Genomic DNA, 11,018 nt, shown 5'->3' on the forward strand with positions numbered 1-11,018 from the left:
TTGCATGTGCTAAACATGTAATATGCTCAAATATGTTCAACGTATTCTGCTTCTGAAAAATGGTTTCATTGATGTCAATGATATCAAATTTCAGAAATGGAATAGAATATCCACTTAGCGCCCGAGACCAGGAATAAAAGCTGAGCTCTTGTCAATGATCTCTGCAGATCAGACTGGGAAGAGCGCAAAGGAACTGAAGCAGCTGCATCTGAGCTTTGAGAAACAGCAGGTTCATGAAAGTAGGGGTAAACATTCAATCTTTTTACTTGTCGGCTGTAAGGACCAGGTTATAAAATAAGCATGCTCTTTGACATTGCAATGTAAAATACCAAAGGCAGGCAGCTATGCATATTATTGACATGGAAGCTATGTTTACATCAATGGACATTTGACCTTGTCTGCACCCAAGACAGTCTTGCACATGGATGCAGAATTAAGGCAGGAAAAAAGTTACATGGCAAGTAATTGCTTTTGTGGGGGAGCAAGGCTGGTTGAAAGTTTCATTGGTAGAGATGTTGGAACTTACAAATAATATACCAAAGAGAATGGAAATGGAGATAATCACATTAGCACTCTGGGGTAAGTTCTGTTCTTTTATATATCTAAACATCTTGCATTCCATGGAACAGGAGTGATTCGTACCTAATAAACACATTGGCAAGATTATTGCTGGACTGACTCTTTCATCAATAATTTTGACTTAATTTCCAAAAGTACGACAGTTCTTTGACATAAAGGAGACCAGAAAATTCATTGACACCTGGAACCAGCCCATGCATGGAGGGTTAATGAATTTGTGGATTCACACTGAAAATCTCCATCATGTACAAAGCCCAGGGTGTTGTACTGCAACAGACAAGGCCTTACATGTTTAATTCACCCTGGCTTAATTCTCCTCTGCCTCCACAGTGGCTGAATGACCAGAGGAAAATGTGCAGGTCACTGCTCTGGGCTGCAATGGGTGTGAGGCACGGGATGAAGGGGTCTGGGGAGATGTGGACTGGGCATCTTTTTTGGGGGGAAATCAGGACCTAAAAGGTCAGGTCATGGCATTGGGGGAAAGATTGTGGTTGGCTGCTAGAGATCCTTCAGGGTAAGCAGGGACTTAGGTGAGGCATGACTATTTATGATCTGGGTGGTTGTTGCTGGGCCAGTAGGAGAACCATTGTGTAGGGCAAGTATTTAAATTGAAGTAGAACTAACTGATGAGGCCAGGATTTGAACAGGTAAACCCCTTTTGACTCATACTGAAGTAGGACTTGCGTATCCTCTGGCTTGCTGCTGCATGAATGACCTGAAAATGATGGAATTAATGTCCACAGTTGGTCACCATTGGTCAAATCCACATGGCTCCATACTTTAGCATTTCAAGCATAGAAATGATTTAGAATGAAAAGGATGGACTAAGGAATTCAAGCAATATGTCCATAAGTTTCATTACAAGTTTCTGTTAGGAATTCAATTGCATAAGACACAAAAGATTTTGCTCTGCAATAGAATTTGTAGGCCACAGACTAAATAGCAGAGAAACAGATCATTCAGCTCAACAGGTCTATACCAGCATTTGTTCTCCAAGTCCTGGAAGTCATTCTGATTGTGGATTTTGTTATCATTCCCTAAGAAAACCAGAACCATTCTGCCAGCCAATGGAAAGATGTATGTCTTTGGTGGATGGCTGCAAGAAGAAGTCTCAGTTACCCTCCTGACTATCCTCCCACCCTACTTCACCTCACTCTAGTAACTTGTCCTTCTATCCCTTTCTCCCTCACATAATTACCAGCTTCCCCTTCAATGCACCAATGCTATTTGCCCCAATTATTCAAAGCCACACCAGGAGCATCCAAGTCCCCAGTCCTGATAGCCTTTCCAATTGCTGATCCTGTCATCATCATTCCCTGAGTGAACCAACGTCATTATGCCAGCCAATGGAAAGATCGATGACTTTGGTGGATGAATATGAGAAGAAGAAGCCTCAGTTACTCCCGTAACAGCAAGTTCCACATTCTATGTAACATTCCCTGATAATTAATTCCAACAAGTTATAAATGAAGGTGAATAGGAAAATTCTCAAACTGAAGGACTTTCTCATTAATTCCCTTTCGGGTATTTTGGACATCAGCTAATTATAGCCCCAATTTTTTTTTGATATCCCAACAAGCCAAAAAAAATCTCCCCCAGGTTTAATCCAATGAACCTTATCATGATTTAAAGGCCACTATCAACATTTTCTGCTTTAGAGAAAAGAACCCCGCATTTTTCAGTGTTTACTAATAATTAATGGTATAAAACTAGGTTGTGTAAAGGATGCAGTGAGGCTTATGGACAAGCAATATGATGGGATAAAGATGTGCAAATGGAATAAAATGTGGGGGAAAGATCTATGTTCTAGTATTTTGGTAGTAAAAATAGAAACAGAGTATTTTCTTAATTCATGAGAGATTGAAAGGTGCTGATATTGAGGGGGACATCTGTGTCCTTTTACACAAATAAGCAGGTAAAACAAGCCACTAGGAAGGCAAGCAGGATGTTGGCCTTCAATGCAAGAGGATTTGGATGCAAGAGTGAAGATGCCCTACTGCAATTAGAAAGGACCCTGGTGAGGTTGTATCTGGATTATTACATACAGGTCTGCTCACCCTACCTTAGGAATGATATAGTGCAATCGGGCAGTGCAATGAAGTTTCACCAGATGAATTCCAGAGATGTTTTTCTTTCCATTGAGGAGAGTTTAAACAGTCTGAGCCTTTGTCCCTAGAGATTAGAAGAATGAAAAGTCAAGTCATTGAAATATATAAAATATTATAGGGCTTAACAGGGTAGAAAGAGTAATGAGGTTTCCTCTGGCTGGGGTGTTCAGAAGCAGAAATTGATAGATATTTGGAAAGTCAGGGAATCATGGAGAATGGGATCAGTGGAGGAATGTGGGGCTGAGAGAAAAGATTATCCACGATCTTATTGAATAATATGGCAGGCATGGGGCCAAATAGTCTCTTCCAGCTTCTCTCTTTATGTTCTTTTGTAATTAAACCAATAAAGTTCTAACTTTACATAGCACCTACTTGCAAGATTTTCAACACAGTAAGATGATTTGTTCTAGCACAGTTTTTTATAACATGGTCCTTTTCTGATGTGATTGAGATGATATGAAAGGCTGCTCTAAAATCTGTTCAATGTTAACAGCACATACTTGATACTGTCAGCTTATCACAACTTTGGAATCCACACTATCTTCTGTCATACATTTATCAACCCTTCCTCTCTCTATTCTATTCGCCTTCCAGTACATTCCCCACTTTAATAAACTGCCCTGAAATATTAGAACATGTGAAAGTTAGCAGTTAAAAAGCTCATTCTGCATGTAAAGATGTTGCTTAAAGATGCTTTGTTTAAAACAGTCTATCCAAACATCACCTCACCCAAAAGCCAAACCCATATCCCTCCACTCCCTACTGAATCAGGAAACTGCCCACTTCCTTTTCCAATGATTCAATAGAATTTGCATTTGTGGCAATGCAGTTTCACCTACAATTCAAAGTGTCAAATACATAACGTTTCATTCTTCATGCTTCTTTGGCAGTTAGCTCCCTGTTTTATAACATGATAGATTATTAAACTGTAAAAGGTTATTTCAGCTCATTGTACCTGTACAATTGTGAGATCAACATCAGAGCTATTACCTTAGTCTCATTTCCCTCTTTGTTCCACTCCTGGTATTTTCTTCTTTGGGTATTTATCTACTTCCAAATGTGATTGAACTACCTTCAATAGCTTAATGTAGTAATAAAGTATTCCACATATTAATAACCTATTTATTGAAGGGGAAAAACTTCAAACCTCCTCTTGGCACTTCTAGTTCCATAGTTTATTCCCATTCAGTTAGTTTTGCACCAGTTTTAACTTACATCAATTGAATTAAACAATATAATTAACAGTTCTAGATGAGAATTGTGTTTAAAGTTCAATTCCAGTTCATTTTTCAGGATGCAGGCATTGTTAGCATACCTGTTGTCCTTGATAAAGTGCGGTGAACTAAGCAAATTGAACTTCAAAGTAGTGGTCTGTAATCCTAAATGTACACACCCTCAGTACTAATTACCAGTGATTGGAAATAATCCACCCATGTTTATCCTTTTACAGGCAATAATGAATCAGTTTCCTCACTGAGGTCCCTGTGAGTTGCTAACTCAGCAGGTTCATGCATGGACAGGGTTTGTGTGGGAGAGCACTGGGAATGAGAGGTGCAGAAGGCTTTCTGCTTGGTGAAACAAATGATCCAACCACCAGGCTGAATTTATATTCCAACAATAATATCAACAACAATGGATATGCTAAAAAAAGTCTTTATAACTTTGATTTCATAATAATTTGCAAATCTCCCCCAGTATAGGTTTCGTCTCTCAATATAGCTTTATTCACACCAGTAACAAGATAATGAATTGACATTGGATATCAGTGAGTCTTCAAACCCAGGAAAGACTCAGGAACAAAAGGGAAAAAAGCCTGATCTTTGCAGGGGAGTAGAATATTTATTAAGCCAGATCTTTGCACCTGGTGTCTAGGTGGAAGGATCAGGAAATTCGTCCTCCTGTATTCTACTAAACTAGTGGAAATTCAAGAGAGAAAAGCTTTTTGCCAGTTTTTTTTCTTTTGAAGGGATTAATTCTACTGTTTTGTAGCAGCTTTAAAATAGAACAATGTCCCAGGGCACTTCACAGAGGCGTAATCAGACCCATCAATCACTATCTTGTGCAATTTTAGGCAATTGCTGCATTTTAGGGCCATAAATGCTGGCTTTGTCAGTAACACCCACTTCTCATGATAGAATAAAGAAAATTATCTGGTTTCCATCCTAGGAGTCATTTGTCATCTGTGAGCTTTGACATTTGGAATTAAACAGCTACCTGACTGTAGGGCCATTAAAAGAAAATCCAGGCAAAATCGGGAGCGAGCTCCCTAACATAATTCCATTCCTGTGATCAATGGTCACATTAATATTTGGCGCTTTACAAATCACTGCCTTTGTCACATTCTGAGATTCACAATGCACTGGCACATGCATGCTCTCAACTTTCCTCTCTGTAGTAGCACTGACTCACTCTTAATTCAGAGATGTCCTGGTCTGCTATTCTGTTTCATCTTTCATTCAAGAATTCTTTTTTCTTTCTTTTAGGTTGACAGCTCTTGGACACAAACTTCAACAACTCTTTCAAGTTTTTCAGATCTGGTTCCCCTCCAAGCTCACTCCCTACCCTGTTTTCACAATCCCTCCTGGGCTTTTCCTCACTGACATCAAGCTATCAATCTTCAGTTGATGTCTTAATCCCCTTATGTTTCTGCCTCAATGAATTTTGAGCTCTTCTTTCATCATCTCTGCATCCACTTCTTTGGCCAGGCATTGGCACCCTACACATTAAACACTTCTGCTTGTCTTTGTGTTATTATGTGTTATTAGGTAGTTATAATAAAGAACTACAGTTCCCAGTAGGCAATGCAAGGGGTCTCATGGGGGAAGAGGAAGTGGCTGTAAAAAGAGAAGGAAAGCAAGCCTGTCTGTTGTTGGTTAATAAAAATGTTCAGATGTTAAACCCACGTGAAGTTTGTCTCTTAATGAAGAACAAACATAACAATCTTCAGGATTCCCAGTCAACCTGGAAATCTCCTTAAGACTCCTACAGTCTCTAAATTTATCCATTGCAAACTGCTGGTGTGACGTTGACCATGCTGATTTTTCACTCCATCTACTCATTCTAATGCAGCAATCTACTCACTGGGGGCCAACTCGCACATTGTTATCATCTCTTGTGTCACTTTCTTACTCCCTTTACCTTGCATTGTGATTCCTTTCTGTCAGTTAATCTCTCCTGTTTTCCACCCAATCACAGACCCCTCCTTTTATTCTCACTTCTCTGCCCTACTTTCTTTGCAGCTTAAAATTTGTGTAAATTCGAGTTTTTCTCAGTCTGATGAAAGTTGTTGAAGTTAAAGGTTAGTTCTCTTTCATTCTCCACAGATGCTGACTACCTGCTGAGTATTTTCAGCATTCCATTGCAGGGTTCAGTTACTTACCTTCATCGAAAATGCTTCTCCCTTACACTGTAGCTTCATTCAACTCTATACCTTCAACTCTACAACCTTCTTCCCCCCCCCCCAATCAAAAAGTTCAATTCCTCTAACTTTTGCCTCTTATATGCCCCCAGTTTCCTTTTCCCGCACAATGGAGCTGTGGCTTCCTTACCCTTTTCCCGCTTTCCTTAAGGCCGCCTTTATAAAAAGATGCATTATGCAAAATTTTTGCTGACTCCATTTAATATATACTTCTTTGGCATGTCATCCAGTTTGTTACGTTGCATATTTGTATCAGCTTGGGGAAATTACCTCACATTGAGGGCGATAAGTAAGTGCTGATTGTTGTTGTTGAAGTAGCAGTAGCTGCAGTAACACAGTAAGGTCCAGGCTGTCAGGTTCAGATACAAGTGTGGCCACTGGAGAATCTTTTAAAGTACCTCTTTACTTGTTCCATGCACACTTGTAAATGATTGAACTAGAACAGGGGAAATTTGAATTATTGAAGCCCTTCATGATATATCTTTATTAGTCACATGTACATCGAAACACACAGTGAAATACATCTTTTCCGTAGAGTGTTCTGGGGGCAGCCCGCAAGTGTCGCCACACTTCTGGTGCCAACATAACATGCCCACAACTCCCTAATCCATACACCTTTTGAATGTGGGAGGAAACCAGAGCACCCAGAGGAAACCCACGCAGACACGGGGAGAACGTACAAACTCCTTACAGACAGTGGCCGGAATTGAACCCAGGTCACTGGCACTGTAAAGCTTTACGCCAACTGCTACACTACCGTGCCTGCCCCCTACACTACAGTGATATCTGAGTGATCTCAGATTTGGAGCCATAACACAACGAGGAGGGTGTGGCGAAAGATGCAGGGGTCCTTGTCACGTTTCATCCCCAGCAGCAGTGTAACAGAGGATTCTCTGATCTACGGGCTGTTCCCAGGGACACACACAGAGACGAACATCAACTACTGCTGGAAGGTCACCAACTCGGCGAAAGATGCCCTTTGGTCTGCCCGAAAATTGTTGGTCTCCCAGCACTGCGAGATGTCCGTAGGGGAAAGCTGCCGACTGGCACATTCCAGGCTGCAGGAGTACGCGCTGAGGGACGCACTGAAGCTGGGTGCAGCCAGCGCGAGGGCTCGGTGGGGAAGGACAACAGTTTAGGGTTCTTCTGCCACAGGAGAAGGAGGGGCGGGGACAGGCGAGGAAGCCGCTCAAATGTTGTAAATATACATGATTGGGGTATCACCCCAGGGAGCCACACGTGTGGCATCGGTGCTGTGTTTTTTATATATAAAAAGGTAACACTAAGAATTGAACTGTACACGACTGTAAAGGTTTGAACAGTTTTATTATTGTATATAGTTTCTTTTATTATGAATAAAGTTTATTTTGATAAAAAAAATACAAAGTTCTTTACCAAATAGCCAAATGCTTACAGTTCGATTTAACCAGAGAATTAAATAATTCCATCGATATGCCTTGCTCAATGAAAGCTCAGGATGACTGACCAAATGGAGGGGGCAGGGAATGGAAAATGTAAATGTGAATTATTCCAAGAAGTGTGGGAGAGCTGAATTCCCTGAGGAAAAGCACACTGTTGAAGAGGTTACAGATACATAATAATTGAACAGATGTATTGTACGTGACATTTAAAATGCAAAAAATAGACTAAAGAATATTAATCCTAAAAATAGCAAATTTGAATATACTGTAAAGGGCATTTCATTAAGTAAATGGAAAAGACATGTGTGAGAGTTGCAAAAATGCTGTTGTTGTTAAATTAAATGTCAATGGTCACTGAACCAAATAGAATTTTGTATGTAGATCTATATAACGTTGATGTAATATTAACCATGCATGAACCATGAACTTTGTTGTGACTATCAATGTATTTGTCAAAGGTAACGAAAAGGATTTGAAGGAAGTAAATAAAAATGGGTAAATTATTGAGCTCAATGGCTAATGCAACACATCTGTGACCTGTACCACATATATCATGCCTTGTGGATTGGTATCAACAGAATACAAAACAGTATTTTCAGTTGAAAACCCAACTCTCCCTCTCTCTGCCTATCTTCTCAACTCCACAGCTATCTTGGCATTGTCAGATTGCCTCTCTGACATCCTTATTCAACGGCTTCTCCACTAAAGAAAGCCAGTTACAGCCAAACAACCCATAATCTTGCCCGGGCTTACACCCTCTCCGCACAGAGCCTTGTTCAGAGCTGCCTTTTCAACCCTGACATGAATGAAAAGATGGAATTGGGAGGTATTGTAGTATGGTGGGCATGCCACTAGTCGAAAGAGGCTAGAGACATAAATCAAGGCACGGGGCAATTTAAATCAAATTAACTCAATTTGTAATGAAAGCAATGATGACATAAATGCACATCTGATCAACTAATATCTTTTAGGGAAAGAAATCTTATGTCTTTGTAGACTGTATCCCATATGTGACTCCAAACCCACACAGTGACTCTGAAACGGCTGAGCGAGCTACTCGGCTCAAGGCAAACTAGGCATGGGTAATAAATGTTGGACCTTCCAGTGACATCACATCCTGTAACTGAATGAATAAAGAGGCAGAGGCATGCAACAAGTCCTTCTTCCTTCTCGGCGAACATAATGATTCTTTCAATACTACATAAATGAATAGAAGAAGAATCCCATTTAATATTCAACACGCTTGAAGCTCAAGTGCAGTAAACTGTTAAATAAATATGCTATTAGTAATCTAAAGAAAGAAGACATGAACAGTTGGTTGGAAGTTGGAAATGATCGTGGGTAACTTGCCTGCTAAGTTCAAAATCATTTAACAAGATCATCGTTCATCTATTTTAATTTCTGTGATCTGATTATCATCAAAAGAAAGCAGATTGTTACAACTTATATCCAATTAAAGTTCTCCCTGTCAAGTATGATTTTTTAGTCTGTTGTTTTTAGTAGGTAATAAAGGAATTTTGTTTTAAATGCTTATTGTCTTCCTAAACTCATTATACCAAGTGGAAGTTGCCAGGGCAGAGAATTTGGGGTAACATAAGACCAACTGTGGCAGGCATTATTTACAGTAGAAATCAATCTGCATCAGTTCACTGAATAATCTGGTTTTCTTCTCTGAACACTTTAATTAGTTAGATAATTAACTGGAACTTGGATGTGGGATAGTGAAATGTGATAGGTTCCACCAGAAAACATAGCATTCCCAAAATAAATTAATGAATTGTCTGAACTGGGCAAGGATTACTAAGGGGCCTTGGGTATGAATGATGTGGGATACAAAAAAACTATCATATCGCAAGGGGCCAACCTATGCAAATCATTGGCACTGAACTAAGGAGGTTAATCTACTAGGGCAGGTTGCATTGCCTAGCTGTGTGTTTCTTTGAACACAGAAAGATCTAGGGTAAACTGATTGTACTGTATGTCAACTCTGTTCCTCTGACTCTGGCAACCTCTTTACTCCATTATTGTGGCTGTGTTTTCAAGTGCCTAAACCCCACAAGTCCCCAGAACATCTACGCCTCACCAGCCAAGATCCTCCTCCTGAAAACCCATCACTAAAACCAACTCTCTATTGAACTGATTAAGTCCATTGGCTTGGGCAGGGCAGGAGGGCGACAGGCGGGTTGGGTGAGAAGGGTGAACATGTAAGGGGATATCCCCCTTATAATTATCTATAAAAGAGATGAAATGTTAGGGATGTACATGCACACTTTTGCCTTGTAACATGGGAATTGGAATTATTGGAATTGGTTTATTATTGTCACATGTACCGAGGTACAGTGAAAAGCTTGTCTTGCATACCGTTCATACAGATCAATTCATTACACACTGCATTGAGGTAGTACCAAGTAAAACATAAGATAAGATAAGATATCTTTATTAGTCACATGTACTTCGAAACACACAGTGAAATGCATCTTTCTGCATAGTATTCTGGGGGCAGCCTGCAAATGTTGCCACATTTCCGGCGCCAACATAGCATGCCCACAACTTCCTAACCTATACGTCTTTGAAATGTGGGAGGAAACTGGAGCATCCGGAGGAAACCCACGCAGACATGGGGAAAACATACAAACTCCTTACAGGCTGTGGCTGGATTTGAACCCCGGTCGCTGGCGCTGTAAAGCATTACGCTAACCGCTACACTACCATGCCTGCCCATTATAAACAATAACAGAATGCAGAATAAAGTGTTACAGAGAAAGTGCAAGGTCATAACAAGGTAGATTGTGAGGTAGAGTCCATCTGATCATACTAGGGAACCATTCAATAGTCTTAAACAGCAGGATAGAAGCTGTTCTTGAGCCTGGTGGTATGTGCATTGTCATGTTGCATGTCTCTCTAAAAGCAGGCAAATTTAAATTCCTATCTGTAATCCTGATTAAACTATTTGAACTTAAAATAACATCTTGCTGAATGGCTGGTTTGTGCAAACATGAACTCCAGATTTAAAGTTGTGAGGAGTATTGAGAAGAGTCTTAGCAATTTCCCATAAGGAATGGAAATGTGATCATGGGAGTTAATTTATACATTTCCTTTCCACATTTCCTATTAATGCTATTTGGCGTGTAGCAATCTTTTATTGGATGCTATTTGTGTCTTCCTCTATTACTGTTGTCTCACTTTTGATAATTTCCTTTTGAACTTCACTCTACTATCACTTTTGAGATCAAAATTCAGTAACACAATGGCTCCACCGTGCTGTGAGGGGACATTGTGCTGTTTTCCACCAGATCACCTTAACTCTTTCAGGTGGAACTATGAAGGTGTTTCACCTTGTGAGAGAATCTGGAGCAAGGGGAATCTTGTTCCAGAATAAGGTGCTACCCAATGGGAAGGATTTTATTTTTCAGAGGGTAATAAATCTCTGGAATTCTCTACCTCTGAGAGCTTTGGAGGATGAGTCAATGAATATATTTGAGGGTGAGATAA

Source organism: Pristis pectinata, chromosome 12, assembly GCF_009764475.1.
Source record: "Pristis pectinata isolate sPriPec2 chromosome 12, sPriPec2.1.pri, whole genome shotgun sequence".
Taxonomy (NCBI): Eukaryota; Metazoa; Chordata; class Chondrichthyes; order Rhinopristiformes; family Pristidae; genus Pristis; species Pristis pectinata.